Raw genomic sequence first — 15,146 nt, 5'->3', positions numbered from 1 at the left:
ATATCTACATAAAAAGTAATATCTGCATAAGAAAAAATGTGGGAAAGAAAAAAAAAACAAGCAATAAAAAAGAGGTGAGGTTTGTCATGGTACATTTTACTTCCAAAGTCACAAAAAGAGGCTTAGTCAGCCCCTTAAGAGTAAAATGTATGCATTATTTGTATTAACCAAGAAAATGCACTTCCAACTTTACACTCTGCCATCAGAAACTTCATTACTGAAGGCAGAACCAACAAAGGCTGAGATCCATTCTAGGATGAGTTACAGAAGGGAAGTCAATCCTCTGCTGGGCACCAGAAAGCAATGATGCAACTAAGAGTCCAAGGAAAGAATCAAACGCTGAAGTGCAGAAGAAAAGTCTAATAGAGAAAGGAGAATGGACTGGGAGGAGAGCCACTAGAGTGCACCTGCTGGGATCTGGGTTGCAGGCAGTCTGTAGATCAGAAGCAAGGATGGGTGGGCCAGGTGCCGGGACTCTAACCAAATCTTAGGAACAGGATTTCTGCCTCCTTGCTGTCTGAAATTCCTGAAATACTGCCTTTCATGTCACAATTTAGAGGTAAAAGATGGGTCTGGTGTGTTCCACCATCTGAGACTCCTGGGCACCCTAGGATAACCAACTACCAAATAGGAATAAACTATTCTTTATTGGACAGACTTCAGAATCACTTGTTATGAGTCCTTGGCTGGGTAAGAGTGAGGACAAGATGATGGGCAAGAAAAGTAAAATGGGGCACGTGGAGTCTGCATGTGATTAGAAAGGGCAAGTAAAAGGGAGATCCTGGGGAGAACTGGGATGAGGGGCGTGGAGAAGGAGGAACAAGGATCTTGATGTGTGGTTAGTCGGTCCTGTTCATCTGTAGCTGTGAGTAACAAGTGGTGCCTCAGTGTAGGTGGGCTCTGCACTGAGGTACCAAGGTCTAACTATAATGTCAGGTGGTCATACAAAAGGGCACATTTGAATCTCCATGGCACCTCATCAGTAGAGTTAGGTAAAGTGAAACCTTTCACATGTTATGAGGCCTCTGTGATGTGGTCAGGACCACAGCCAACCTCTCAAACCTCATTTCCTACTAGTATGGGATTTCCCCACATTTTTTATGGTCTCCTCTTCGCTAAAGTTTCTCACCCTCCACTAGGCCTCTAAAAATTTGTTCTTTGTCTTGATATGCAGCCCTCTTCTTTATTCATCTGGAAAATCCTTTCAAAACTGAACTTGAGACCACCTCCTGTTGAAGTCTTTCCAGAACTTCTTTCAGCCTCAAAAATGTATTCAAATTCTTTTCACTTGTGCATCTATCATCTCCTGAGTTATCTCTGTACTGTTATCATTGACATTCTTGTCTGTTTCCCAAACATGACTGAGAATTACTTGAGGACAGGAACTATAATTTTGCATTCATCAATGAGGGCCTACTTGGGGATTAATACGATATGGTCCTGCTCTTGAGAATTTATAATCTACTGTTAATGATGAGTGAATGAATGAAGAATGAATGAATAAATATATAAATGCTGGCAGTGCCATCAACATTAACAAAGCGAACACATAAGACCCTCAAATAAAGGGGTGTCTGGGTGGCTCAGTCAGTTAAGTATATGACTCTTGATTTTGGCTCAGGTCATGATCTCACAGTTTGTGAGTTCAAATCCCGTATCAGGCTTCTCACTACCTCTTTCTCTGCCCCTCCCTTCCTCAAGCTCTTTCTCTCTCTAAATAAATAAACATTTAAAAAAATCTTTTTTCAAAGACCCTCAAATAAGAAACAAGAAATCTCCTCCTATCACTTTATTGTAATCACTGAAGGGAACAGAGGATTTTCTTGCCAGTGGTATAACCAAACCACGGCTGTCTTGTGTACAGAAGACTAATACATGAGCAACCAGATTTTAAGAAGCAGCACAGTAAATGGAAAGAACAGTTATTGGCATAGGAGTTGGGAACTTCAATTCTAGTCCTGGAACCTGAGTCTATGGCCTCAAACAAATCATAGATTACCTCTAAGCTAAAATGTCAGGACTATATGATCTTTATGTTCCCTTCATACTTTAGGAATTTAGGGACTTATTTTTATTTGTTTCATATAACTTTAAAGTAAAAATGCAGAGAAAAGAGAAAGACTGCTACAATTAACACAATGAGCACTGAGTAATGTACAAAATTGCTGAATCACTATATTGTACACCTAACACTAATATAAAACTGCATTAACTATATTGAACTTAAAATTACAAAATTAAAAAAAAAGAAAGGGGCGCCTGGGTGGCTCAGTTGGCTGAGCATCTGATTTTGGCTCAGGTCATGATCTCACGGTTCTTGAGTTCAAGTCCCGCACCGGGCTTGCTGCTATCAGCATGGAGCCCACTTTGGATCCTCTGTCCCCCTCTCTCTCTGCCCCTCCCCTGCTCACACGCTCTCTCTCTCAAAAATAAACACACACACACACACACACACACACACACACATAAAGCAAGAAGGCCTGACTTTTTTTATTTTTGTTTTTTAAGTTTCTTAATGTCTATATTTAATAGGAATAGGAATTGAAATAGGAATTGTCCCTTGAAATAGGAATTGTCATATAACACAGTTCTGGGCAATAATGTGTTAAAAAAAAAAAAGCCACTGAGTGGGGTTTGGGAAAGCCTTCTGAAAAACAGACTTGTCCAGTTTTTGTCTTTTTTTTCTTTTGCCCTTTGTCCTTCTCTTTCTTCCCGACTAGAACAAGGACATGATGGTTGGAGCTCCATATGGCAATAGAGGCCATAATGGGAGCATGAAATAAGAACTTAAAGATGGGAGAGAATAGCCAGAAGGAGGTTGGGTCCCTGTTGACATCATAAAGCCATGACATCAACTCTGGACTATCTAGGACTCTTTATTACATAAGGAAAGATGAGCCCCTTACCTTGCTTAAGCCACTGTTGTTGGAGTATTTAATTACATACAGCTGAACTCAACTACTACCTGACACACAAAAAATAACATTCATCTCTGGTTTTTGGAACCTCAGAGCAGAATCCTTCAATTTCTCTGCACCATGCCCCAGTAAAATTGTTTCTCAGACTGGACTCCACAAATAAATTCTTGGGAAGTCTATAATTCTATTCCAAAATGTTTTATTTTGATTCTATAAAAATATGATTATTTTTATGACCCAGCAATAGCACTGCTAGGAATTTATCCAAGGGACACAGGAGTACTGATGCATAGGGGCACTTGTACCCCAATGTTCATAGCAGCACTCTCAACAATAGCCAAATTATGGAAAGAGCCTAAATGTCCATCAACTGATGAATGGATAAAGAAATTGTGGTTTATATACACTATGGAATACTACGTGGCAATGAGAAAAAATGAAATATGGCCTTTTGTAGCAACGTGGATGGAACTGGAGAGTGTGATGCTAAGTGAAATAAGCCATACAGAGAAAGACAGATACCATATGGTTTCACTCTTATGTGGATCCTGAGAAACTCAACAGGAACCCATGGGGGAGGGGAAGGAAAAAAAAAAAAAAAAAGGAGAGTGGGAGACAGCCAAAGCATAAGAGACTGTTGAGAACTGAGAGCAAACTGAGGGTTGATGGGGGGTGGGAGGGAGGAGAGGGTGGGTGATGGGTATTGAGGAGGGCACCTTTTGGGATGAGCACTGGGTGTTGTATGGAAACCAATTTGACAATAAATTTCATATATAAATAAAAAAATATGATTATTTTAAGCATATCATGAGTCATCTAAATAATCACATTACATCCGAGTATTACCTTTGCATCTATACTCACATTATTGTCCATAATCACCTAAAGTGACATGATTCAACTTCCAATTTGTTGGGAAACCCATTCATGCTGTTTCCTTTTTAGCAGATATAAATACAAAACTTCTCTTTTGCATTAATTTTCAGATGAAAGGCAATCATGATTTGACGTCATGAAAATGGCATATGTGATGGTGAAGCAATATACCACTTTAAGTGTCACAGGGTAATGAGAAAATAAAAAGGAGTTGAAATAAATATATATGTTCATAGAAAGAAAATAACATACATTATGGCACAATATTTGACTAAGGACGTTGTAACAGTTCAAACAGACAAAAATGTGACAGATTCCAAACATAAAATTGTATAAGCATGTAGAACTCCAAAGAACTTATTGTATAAGTAAAAGCTACAGTAGTAAAATAAGTACCTTTACTGAAGGTCCCACAAGCTGGAAAAAAAATTATAATAAAAGACAAAGTAGATAAAATTTCAAATTTTGTTAAAAGCTTATCCACTTAATTCTATAATAATAACCAACCTTTAAGAATCAATAGACAGTAATCAGAAGTCACTTTTATTACATTCTGAAATTCACTAGCAATCTTATGAAGAGGCTCTTAAACTTTTCTTGAGTACGATAAAGTGAAAATATTTTTCCAGTATCACTATTAATATATTTCAGCCAGGCAACCAATGTTAACCAATACAGTTATAAGAGAGCATGATTAGCTGATATTTAGGGTAATTAAATGGATTGAGTCCAAACTGCCAAGGAATAACTATCAATATGCTGCAATATATTCTAAATTTAATAAAAATAGAATCAATAAGACAATTAGGGTATTTCCAAGGTGCTAAAAATAAATCCTTTCAAGAACCTACTGATTTCCTTCAACAGTCTGATGATAAGCTCTATGCTGAAAAACAATGCTTTTTCTACATTTTCAAGAATTAAAAATAACTTCAGACAGTATTTTCCCATATTCATATGGGCTATGATTGGATTAGGCACACGGATTAGGAGTTATCACGTGACACTTGATTAAAAACAAACTCAAAGAGCCCTGACTAGCAGAGTTTAGGTTAAGTATGAGATCTGGTTACCCTAAATTTGCAAACATTCTATGTATTAGGATTCATACTATTAAAGCCAAATCAGAAACCCATTAAATATAGAGTCAGACATTCTACTATTAAATCCAACACCAATCATTAAGGTTTCAGTAATATGAAACTAATTATTATTACAGCTAATACTTATTGGACATTATTAATTTCCAGGCACTATTCTAAGACTTGACATACCAATATCCTAACTATAGTAATACTCCTAATAAATTAACTAATTACCACCCTCATTTTATGAATAAGTAAACTAAGTCACTTGAACAAAGTAGTGGTAGAGCCAAAGTTTGAACCTTAGTCTTTCTCCAGAGCCTATGCTCTTAACATTAACATACTACACTGCTTCTGATATAAAAGTAGAAAGATATTGTCTCCAATCTGGTTTTCTATCACATTAATGTTAATTTGAGTTTATGTTGGTTTTATAGTTTAACTTTGGTTGAATTTGTGTGATTATTTTGGTTTACAGCTGTCTCAGAACTATAAGCATAAATTTTATGTTTATACATATTTAAATAACATTATGACAAAAATGACTTAAGACAGCACTGGGCTAAGGACAGTCCATGAAAATGTTTTTCTTTCACAAGTTTGAGAAAAACTTCTTACAGGAAAAAAAAGGGGGGGGGTATGAAAAGATTATGTCATTCTTAGAAAACCTGACAAAGTACCAATGAATACCAGCCAAATACCAGTGAATGTCTAGTTGGCTTTCACCTCACTTCAGTTCCAACAATCTGCCCACAGCCATTATAGTCTCTCTCTTTATAAGATTCTGAACCTGGGGCGCCTGGGTGGCTCAGTCAGTTAAGCGTCCGACTTCGGCTCAGGTCATGATCTCACCATCCGTGAGTTCAAGCCCCGCATCAGGCTCTGTGCTGACAGCTCAGAGCCTGGAGCCTGCCTTGGATTCTGTGTCTCCCTCTCTCTCTGACTGTCCCCTGTTCATGCTCCGTCTCTCTCTGTCTCAAAAATAAACATTAAAAAAAAATTTTTTTTTATAAGATTCTGAACCTTTCAAAGGATTTAGTGTGGTGTTGTTGGAATGCCACTAAATGTCAATTGCTGATAGATGATAAAATTGACACAAGAAAAAACAGAAAATCTTGGTAGTCATATATCTATAAAAGAAGTTGAATGCTAAAAAAAATCCTCTCCAAAAAAAATATTTCACTGATAAATTCTATCACACATTCAAGGAAGAAATAATACCAAAATGATGCAAATATTTTCAAAAAATAGGAGAAGGGAGCACTACCCAACTTGTCTGAGGAAAACAACATAACCCTAATAACAAAAACCTGAGAAAGGTACTACAATAAAGAAAATTACAGACAAACATCCTTATTTTATACAAAAAAAAAAAAAAGGTTACAAAACATTACCAAAATGAATCTAACAATATATAAAATGGGTAATAATACATCATGACCAAGTAAGACTTATCCTAGGAATGCAAGGTTGGCTGAATATTCAAAACTCCACCAATATAATTCAACATATTAACAGTCCACAGAAGAAAAAAATCCACATGATCATCTCAAAAGATGCAAAGCACATGACAAAATTAAATATTCATTTACAATTAAAAATGCTTAGGGACACCTGGGTGGCTCAGCCAGTTGAGTGTCTTGATTTCAGCTCAGGTCATGATCCCACGGTTCTGGATTCAAGCCCCATGTTAAGCTCTGCGCTGAGCATAGAGCCTGCTTAAGATTCTCTCTCTCTTCCTCTGCCCCTCTCCCCCACTCACACTCTCTCTCTCCCCAAAAAAAAACAAAAAAAAAACAAAAAAAACCCCACCAAAAACAAAACAAAAAAACCCTGAAACATCTCTTAGTAAGCTAATATTAGTAGGAACTTCCTCAAACTCATAAAGGATAGCTGTAAAAAATCTACAGCTAATATTAAACTTAATGTAAAAGGCTGAATCATCTTCTCCCAAGATCAGTATTCTGAATGCTCACTTTCATCACTTATTCAACATCATACTAGAGGTCAGTGCCACTGAAATAATGCAATAAAAAGAAATAAAAGGTAGAAAAATTAGAAGAGAAATAAAACTGTTTTACATGTAGATGATACTGTTTACGTAGAAAATTCCAGAGAATTCATGAAACTGCTAGAACTCATAAATGAATTTATTAGCAAAGTAGTAAGATAGAAGATTAATAGTTTTAAAAATCAATTATTTTCTACATACTAACAACAAAATATTAGAAAATTAAATTTTTAAAAATTCTATTTATGGTAGTGCCAAAAGTATTAAATACCTAGGAATAAATCTAACAAAAGATGTCCAAGACTTCTATAACTAAAAACAACAAAACACTGATTAGAGAAATTAAATGTGACATAAATACAGATAAATACTATATTTGTGGATTGAAAGATTCAATATTGTTAGGTTGGTATTATTATCAACTGATATTATCTATTCAATGCAATTCCAATCAACATTCCAGTTGGCTTTTTTAGAAGAAACAGACAAGGTGATTCTAAAATTTATATAAAAATGCAAAGGATCTCGAATAACCAAAGCAAAATCTTTAAATAAGAATAAAGTTGGAGGACTCACTATACCTGGTTTTGAGGCTTAGAATAATTTCAAGCTATAGTAATCAAGATCATGGGATCCTGACAAAAGAATAGACACATACATCAATGGAACAGAATGGGTGCTCAGAAACAGACCCACACATATTTGGTTAATTGATTTTCAACAAAGGCAAAGGCAATTCAATAGGAGAGGAAAAAATTTTCAAAATACGATGCTAAATCAATTAGACAGCCATTAAAAACAAAAACAAAACAAAACCTTCAGTTAAACCACACATAAAAATTAACTCAAAATGGGAGCCCCCACGTGGCTAAGTTGATTAAGCATCAGACTTCAGCTCAGGTCATGATCTTGTGGTTTGTGGGCTCATGCCCCACGTCTGGCTGTGTGCTGACGGCTCAGAGCCTGAAGACTGCTTCAGATTCTGTGTCTCCCTCTCTCTCTGCCCCTCCCCCATTCACACTCTGGCTCTCTCTCTCTCAAAAATAAATCTAAAAAGTTAACTCAAAATGGACCTTAAACCTAATCTGAAACCTACAACTAAAAAAATTCCAGAAGAATTTTTTTAGTATCGGTGACCTTGGGGTAGGCACAGGTTTGTTAGGTTGCAAAAAGCAAGAGCCATAAAAAATTTGATAAACTGGACTCCATCAATTGCTAATGGAATATAAATAATCCAGGGATGAAGAAGGTATCCATCAAAATTAAACACACTCAACATTGCTACTTTCTTTCAGGAGATCCCCTATGTAATTTTCATTGCTATCTAAGGAAATGTGGGTATGGTCTAAAAAGCACTGATGATGTCTCAACTAACAGACCAGTGATGAACAAAGCTAAAAACAAAAGAAAAAACAAAACATGGGAAGTATAGCTCCTTTAAAAAGCCAGAGACAAGGTTTCTATGTTTTTCTTACTTACTGAGAATGACATATACTTCCTATTTTATTATTCCATTAACTACAACTCTTAGAATCTAAAAAGTAGATCATACAATCCTAATTTCCCCATATTTTCATTAAAGGATGTGATTTATTACATATGCTACATATAGAAAATATTCAAACAACTGGAATTTTACCAAAAAAAGTCTGAAGAAAAAAGTTTCAACATTAATGCATAATAATGTACAGAAAGAAGATACTACTTTAAAAAAAAAAATTAACGTTTATTTATTTTTAAGACCGAGAGAGACACAGCATGAACGGGGGAGGGGCAGAGAGAGAGGGAGACACAGAATCGGAAGCAGACTCCAGGCTCCGAGCCATCAGCCCAGAGCCCGACACGGGGCTCGAACTCGCGGACCACGAGATCGTGACCTGAGCTGAAGCCGGACGCTTAACCGACTGAGCCACCCAGGCGCCCCAGAAGATACTACTTTTAAAACCACAGTGAAAGGACAGGGAAAGGATATTTATTCCTACTGAGGCCTGAAATGTGCTTTCCAAAATGTAAGACCCATCTATTATTTTAAAAAATGTATAAGTAAGTTACATAAATTAGCACAAACATTAAAAGTGAGCTTACAGGGGCACCTGGGTGGCTCAGTGCGTTGGGCATCCAACTTTGGCTCTGGTCACGATCTCACAGTTTGTGGGTTCGAGCCCCACGTCAGGCTTTTCACTGACAGCGCAAAGCATGCTTCAGATTCTCTTTCTCTCTCTCTCTGCCCCTCCCCTGCTTATGCTCTCTCTCTCAAAAATAAAGAAGCATTTTTTAAAAAGTGAGCTTACAAATAAAGATTTCAGGGGCGCCTGGGTGGCTCAGTGGGCAAGTGTCCGAATTCGGCTCAGGTCATGATCTTGTGGTTTGTGGGTTCGAGCCCTGCGTCGAGCTCCGTGCTGATGGCTCAGAGCCTGGAGCCTGCTTTGGATTCTGTGTCTCCCTCTCTCTCTACCCCTGCTCCAATCGCATTGTCTGTCCCTATCTCAAAAATAAACATTAAAAAATAAAAATAAAAATAAACAAGAAACCAAATAAATAATTCAGATTATATGATATTTGCTTTTACTTTAATACAGTTATTAATTTTCAAATGTTATAAGTACCATGCAATCCATGATGTAATTTTTGGAAACAGACAAATCTAAAAGATACTTCGCACCTAGTAAATTGAAAAATGATAATATAAAAAAGTTTTAATTCTATACCATGAATATACAACATGTATTTCATTTATATTTCAATTCAGTAAACATCTATTAAGTACATATTACATGCTAAATACTGTGTTATAGACTGATTTGTGCCACCCCACCCGCCGTAAAGATATGTTTTAGTCCTAAATCCCAGTACCTCAGAATGTGACCATAAGATAACTTACAGGGGCGCTTAGGTTGCCCAGTTGGTTAAGTATATGACTCTTGATTTTGGTTCAAGTCATAATTTCACTGTTCATGAGTTCAAGCCCCGCATCGTGCTCTGCACTGACAGCATGGAGCCTACTTGGGATTCTCTCTCCCTCTCTCTGTGCCCCTCCCCATCTCTCTCTCTCTCTCCCAAAATAAAATATTAAAAAAAAATAACTTATAATTGCAGATGTAATTGGTTAAGTTTTCATGAAGTCATACAGATGTAAACGGGGTCCCTAATCCATTATGACTGGTGTCCTTATAAGGAGACAGCCACATGAAGACAGGCACAGGGAGAAAGCCATGTGACAGCACAGATTAGAGTTATGCAGCTGCAAGCCAAGGAACACCAAAAGTTGACAGCAAACTACTAGAAGCTAGGAAGAGGAAGGAAAGATTACCCTATAGGTTTCAAAAGGAACATGATTTTGCCAACACCTTGATTTAGGACTTCTAGACTGAACTATGAAACAATACATTTTTGTTGTTTTAAAGTTTATTTATTTTGAGAAAGCGAGAGAGTGCAAGCTCAGCCTGACATGGGCTCGATCTCACCATGGCAAGATCACGACCTGAGCCAATATTGAGTCAGATGCTTAACCAAATGAGTCACCCAGACACCCCTCATTTTTGTTGTTTTAAGCCATTCACTTGTGGTACTTGTTGGGCAGTCCTAGGAAACCTAATACACACTGTGTAAGGCATTCCAAAAATAAAGAGAAATAAGACCAGAGTTCTTGACTCCAAGAAACTGAGAGTTGACTAGTACGTAAGTCAAGTAACTGAATGTGGTACAACAGAAGTTCCATATATGGGGATAATGGCTAATTCTACTCTGGGGTGGGGAGTATGTCTGAAAAAGTAGGGAAGGGCTAGATCATGATGGTCTTCTAGATCATGTACAAGACTTGACTTTATTATAGAGATAATTTAAAAAGTATTACATGGTTGTAAGTAATGAAGTGACTTTAGAATCATAATTCTGATTATAGTTGAAGAGATCAAGACTGCAAGGCAGGAATCCCGTCAGGAAAGATAATGCAGCAATTCAGGTAAGATATAGTGGTAACCTGCCTTGGATAGTAGCAGAAGGATGGAAAGAAGGGGACATACTTGAAAATCGAGTAAGAGGTAGAAGATGAAAGATTGGATAAGGGTAGTGAGAGGAAGAAAGAAGTTATAGATTCTGACTTGGCCACTGAGAAAAGGTTTGATTTTTGTTATGTTACTTTGAGGTGCTTTTAAAACACCCAAAAGGAGGTATCAAATAGTTGGATATATAGATGAGCATAAAGAGACTGATAAAATAAATGATTTAAGGAAACAATCAGCAAAACTAAAGGCAGCCAATGGAATGGGAGAAGATATTTGCAAATGACATGTCAGATAAAGGGCTAGTATCCAAAAACTATAAGGAACTTCTCAAACTCAACACCTGAAAAACAAATAATCCAGTGAAGAAATGGGCAAAAGACATGAATAGACACTTTTCCACAGAAGACATCCAGATGGCTAACAGGCACATGAAAAAATGCTCAATATCACTCATCATCAGAGAAATACAAATCAAAACCACAATGAGATACAACCTCAAACCAGTCAGAATGGCGAAAATTAACAACTCAGGCAATGACAGATGCTAGCGAAGATGTGGAAAAAGAGGAACCCTTCTGCACTGGTGGTGGGAATGCAAACTGGTGCAGCCACTCTGGAAAACAGTACTGAGGTTCCTCAAAAAATAGAGCCACCCTAAAATCCAACAATTGCACTGCTAGGTTATTTATCCAAAGGATGCAGATGTGCTGTTTCAAAGGGGCACATGCACCCCAATGGTTATAGCAGTGCTATCGACAATAGTCAAAGTATGGAAAGAGCCCAAATGTCCATCGACAGATGAATGGATAAAGAAGATGTGATATATATATATGATAGAGTATCACCAAGCAATCAAAAAGAATGAAATCTTGCCATCTGCAACAACGTGGATGGAACTAGAGTGTATTACACTAAGCAAAATTAGTCAGAGGAAGAGAAATATCATATGATTTCATTCATATGTGGAATTTAAGATACAGAACAAGTGAACAGAAGGGAAGGGAAGCAAAAATAATATAAAAAAAGGGAGGAGGACAAAACATAAGAGACTCTGAAATACAGAGAACAAACTGAGGGTTGCTGGAGGGGTTGTAGGTGGAGGGATGAGCTAAATGGGCAAAGGGCATTAAGGAGGACACTTGTTGGGATAAGCATTGGGTTTTATATGTAGGGGATGAATCACTGGATTCTATTCCTGAAATCATTATTGCACTATATGCTAACTAACTTGGATATAAATTTTAAAAATTGAAAGAAAGAAAGAAAGAAAGCTGCAAATACAAAACAGCTATGAACATTTCTGCACAATCATAGAAAATAAAAACTGAATATACAAAATAACACTAACAATAGCTCCATGAACTCTGAGCTCAAAGAGTTTGAGATTATTTAGGGATTTACTCAAAGCTGGATGGGGGTTACTGGGGGAAGAAAGAGGCATATTACCTAGCCAATTCATGGCTAACCTTCCTGTATCTCAGCAGTGACAATTTTCTCCCTATGTTTTTATTTCTTTGAACATTTATATAAGAAATTAAGATGAAAGGGAATGAAAGGTTATGAACTTAAACTGTGATTGCACAGACACCATTTGGCAAGTGTCAATGTTCAGGTTACCTGAGAGATGAGACTTGGTAAATCAAAACAAGATTTATAGGAGGATGGCTACAGAAGGAAATCAGGTCAATCAGGCAGAAAACAGAGTATCAGCAACATTCTCCATGACTGATAGAGTTAAAAGCTTTTGAGTCTCCCAAAAGGGCCTCACTGGTAGAGTTACAGATAAGTCTGATAAGATGAGGGTCACATGAAACTTTCTACAAACTCAACTGCTTTCCCCCAAGCCCTATCTTAATATGCGTAAAACTGAAGAAGTTCTGTATACAGACTATCCTGGATGTGTATGAGGGACCACTTCCATGTAAGATGGGACAGTACATGGGACTCTGCTGCCAGACAGACAAAACTTAAATCCTAACTCTGCCGTTTGCTGTGACCTTGGGCAAGTTACTTTACCTCTCTGTACCTTAGTTTGCTAATCTATAAAATTATGCTAAGAATAATCCCAACATCATAGTGTTACTGTAAGGATTAAATTAATTCATACCGTAAAATGCCTAGAATAATCACCTGATAATTGTTCACCTACAATCAGACTCTTTTCCCCATTTTGATGGTCTACAATATAACACACAATTTGGCATGGTACCCTTGTGAAGGCATGAGACCCAGAGAGCACACAGTGGTATACTCAGTCAAGAATAAGGTCTTCATTTAACTTTCTCAGACACCTTAGAATAACAAAGATTCATCAAAGTACCCACTAAATTTAGAGCAGCATAACAGAACAAGGCCTAGCTACCCAGACATCCCTAGGAATCATGCAAATAGGCCCTAGAGCAGCCATAGGACCTATTGTGCAGCCACCTTAAAACTTTGGTCCCAGAATTTCTTTTAAGAGAAATCATATGGTATTTTCAGTGGCATCCTTTCTTTCAACAAATACTGAGTGACATTAAGGCCACTAAGCACTAGAATACTGTCATGAACAAGATAGCCATGATCTGTGCCTATGTGGAACTGAAGGAGGCAGGTGGGATGGGAGAAACAGCTAATTACACAAGAATCATTCTGTTGAAATTTTGACAAAAATTCTGCAAAAAACAATCCACTGAATGCTAACAGAGCATAAAACTAGAGAGACTTGTTCTATTCTGGGGGATCAGAGAAAGCCTCTGAGAAAGTAGTATTTAAGCTAAGAGCTGAAGTGCTCGCTTCGGCAGCACATATACTAAGCTAAGAGCTGAAAAATTAGTAAGAATTCACAGATGGAAGGAGGAAAGGGCAGAAGGAGAGAAGAAACTTCCAAGTAGAAGAAAAAGTACAAGCAAAGGGCCTCAGAAAGGTTCTGAAATTCCATTATATACTCACCCTGAGCAACTATTATGAAACATTCTAGCACTCCACACAGAGGTCAGGATAAAAGATGGAACTTTCCAAAGTACTACTTGCCTTATCCATCCCACCATAGTTCACCTACACTCTCCTAACAAATGCTGCTCACCATCTCTTTGAGAGACTGATCCAGTAGAAATCACGTTTATGTCATGCAAGCTAATTATGCATTTGCCAGAAAAAATTTCATTAAAAAAATAATTTTTAACAAAATTTCTACTGTCATGGAAAACAAACACCTTAATCTTAGTGAATAATTTGATACTGATATTATATCAAAAATGCTTTCAAAATATTGATGCAACAAAATACCCATAAATATCTCAGAATTCTTAATAACTCCCAATTATTCATGTTTTAAATTTCTATAGTTTATACTGTGCAGAAGTTTGTAGTATATACTATTAGAAAAGGATTAAAATTAGTGGCATTCCATTCATACAAACTGTTCCATATGTGTTGCCTAGTAGTATTAATCAATCACATTCTTTTCTTTTTTTTTTAATTTTTTTTTAATCTTTATTTTTGAGAGAGAGAGAGACAGAGACAGAGTGTGAGTGGGTGAGGGGCAGAGAGAGAGGGGAGACAGAATCTGAAGCAGGCTCCAGGCTCTGAGCCATCAGCAAAGAGCCTGACACGGGGCTTGAACTCATGACCTCGCGAGATCACAACCTGAGCCAAAGTGGGACGTTTAAGTGACTGAGCCACTCAGGTGCCCCTCAATCACATTTTAAAGTGGTTTTCCCATCAATGAACATGATTTGACAGGTTGGTTCATAATTTACAGTCCACTCAAAGAAGTATAGTCAATGGAAAAACTGAAAATTCTATCTCAAAGTGACTGATGTTAACATTCTTAGCTACCTTACAATTACATACCTTCATTTTCCTGATAGAATTTTCCAAGACTTGAGTAGCAGTGTCTTATAATGAAAACTGTATCCTAGATGCTGCTGGAAATACAGCCCCACCTCAGTAAATAAACTTAAGACAGGGTGATCCCAGATTTCAGAAAACCGTGCGGAAAATAAGCATGCCATTCCATTCTCCACTGGAACTGCTCTAACCAACATCACCAATAACCACATCAAGAACTTCCAAATGATACTCAAGTTCTTCTGTTGGCTTCTCAGCAGTTTAAACAGCTGTTCTCTGTCTCACTTGAAATTGTCTCTTTGCTTAGCTTCTAACATACTCTGCCATTTTTCAGTGTCCTTTGCTGGGGCTCATCTTTTTGACCTTTAAAACTAGAGTTTATCAGTGGTCCCGGCAGTCTGCTCATATGACTGTCTCGCTA

The 15,146-nt window shown here is 37.3% G+C and overlaps 1 protein-coding gene across 3 annotated transcripts in view; it reads right to left on the bottom strand.

Moving 5' to 3' along the window:
- KIAA1958 (KIAA1958 ortholog) overlaps window positions 1–15,146 on the bottom strand; it is a 170,675-nt gene that overhangs the window by 98,160 nt on the left and 57,369 nt on the right. The gene's annotated exons all lie outside the window — the stretch shown is intronic.

The sequence above is a fragment of the Herpailurus yagouaroundi genome, unplaced genomic scaffold (assembly GCF_014898765.1).
Source record: "Herpailurus yagouaroundi ecotype Mexico unplaced genomic scaffold, PumYag 160, whole genome shotgun sequence".
Taxonomy (NCBI): domain Eukaryota; kingdom Metazoa; phylum Chordata; class Mammalia; order Carnivora; family Felidae; genus Herpailurus; species Herpailurus yagouaroundi.
Note: the sequence above shows the minus strand (reverse complement) of the source record. Positions and strands in the feature narration are given on the sequence as shown.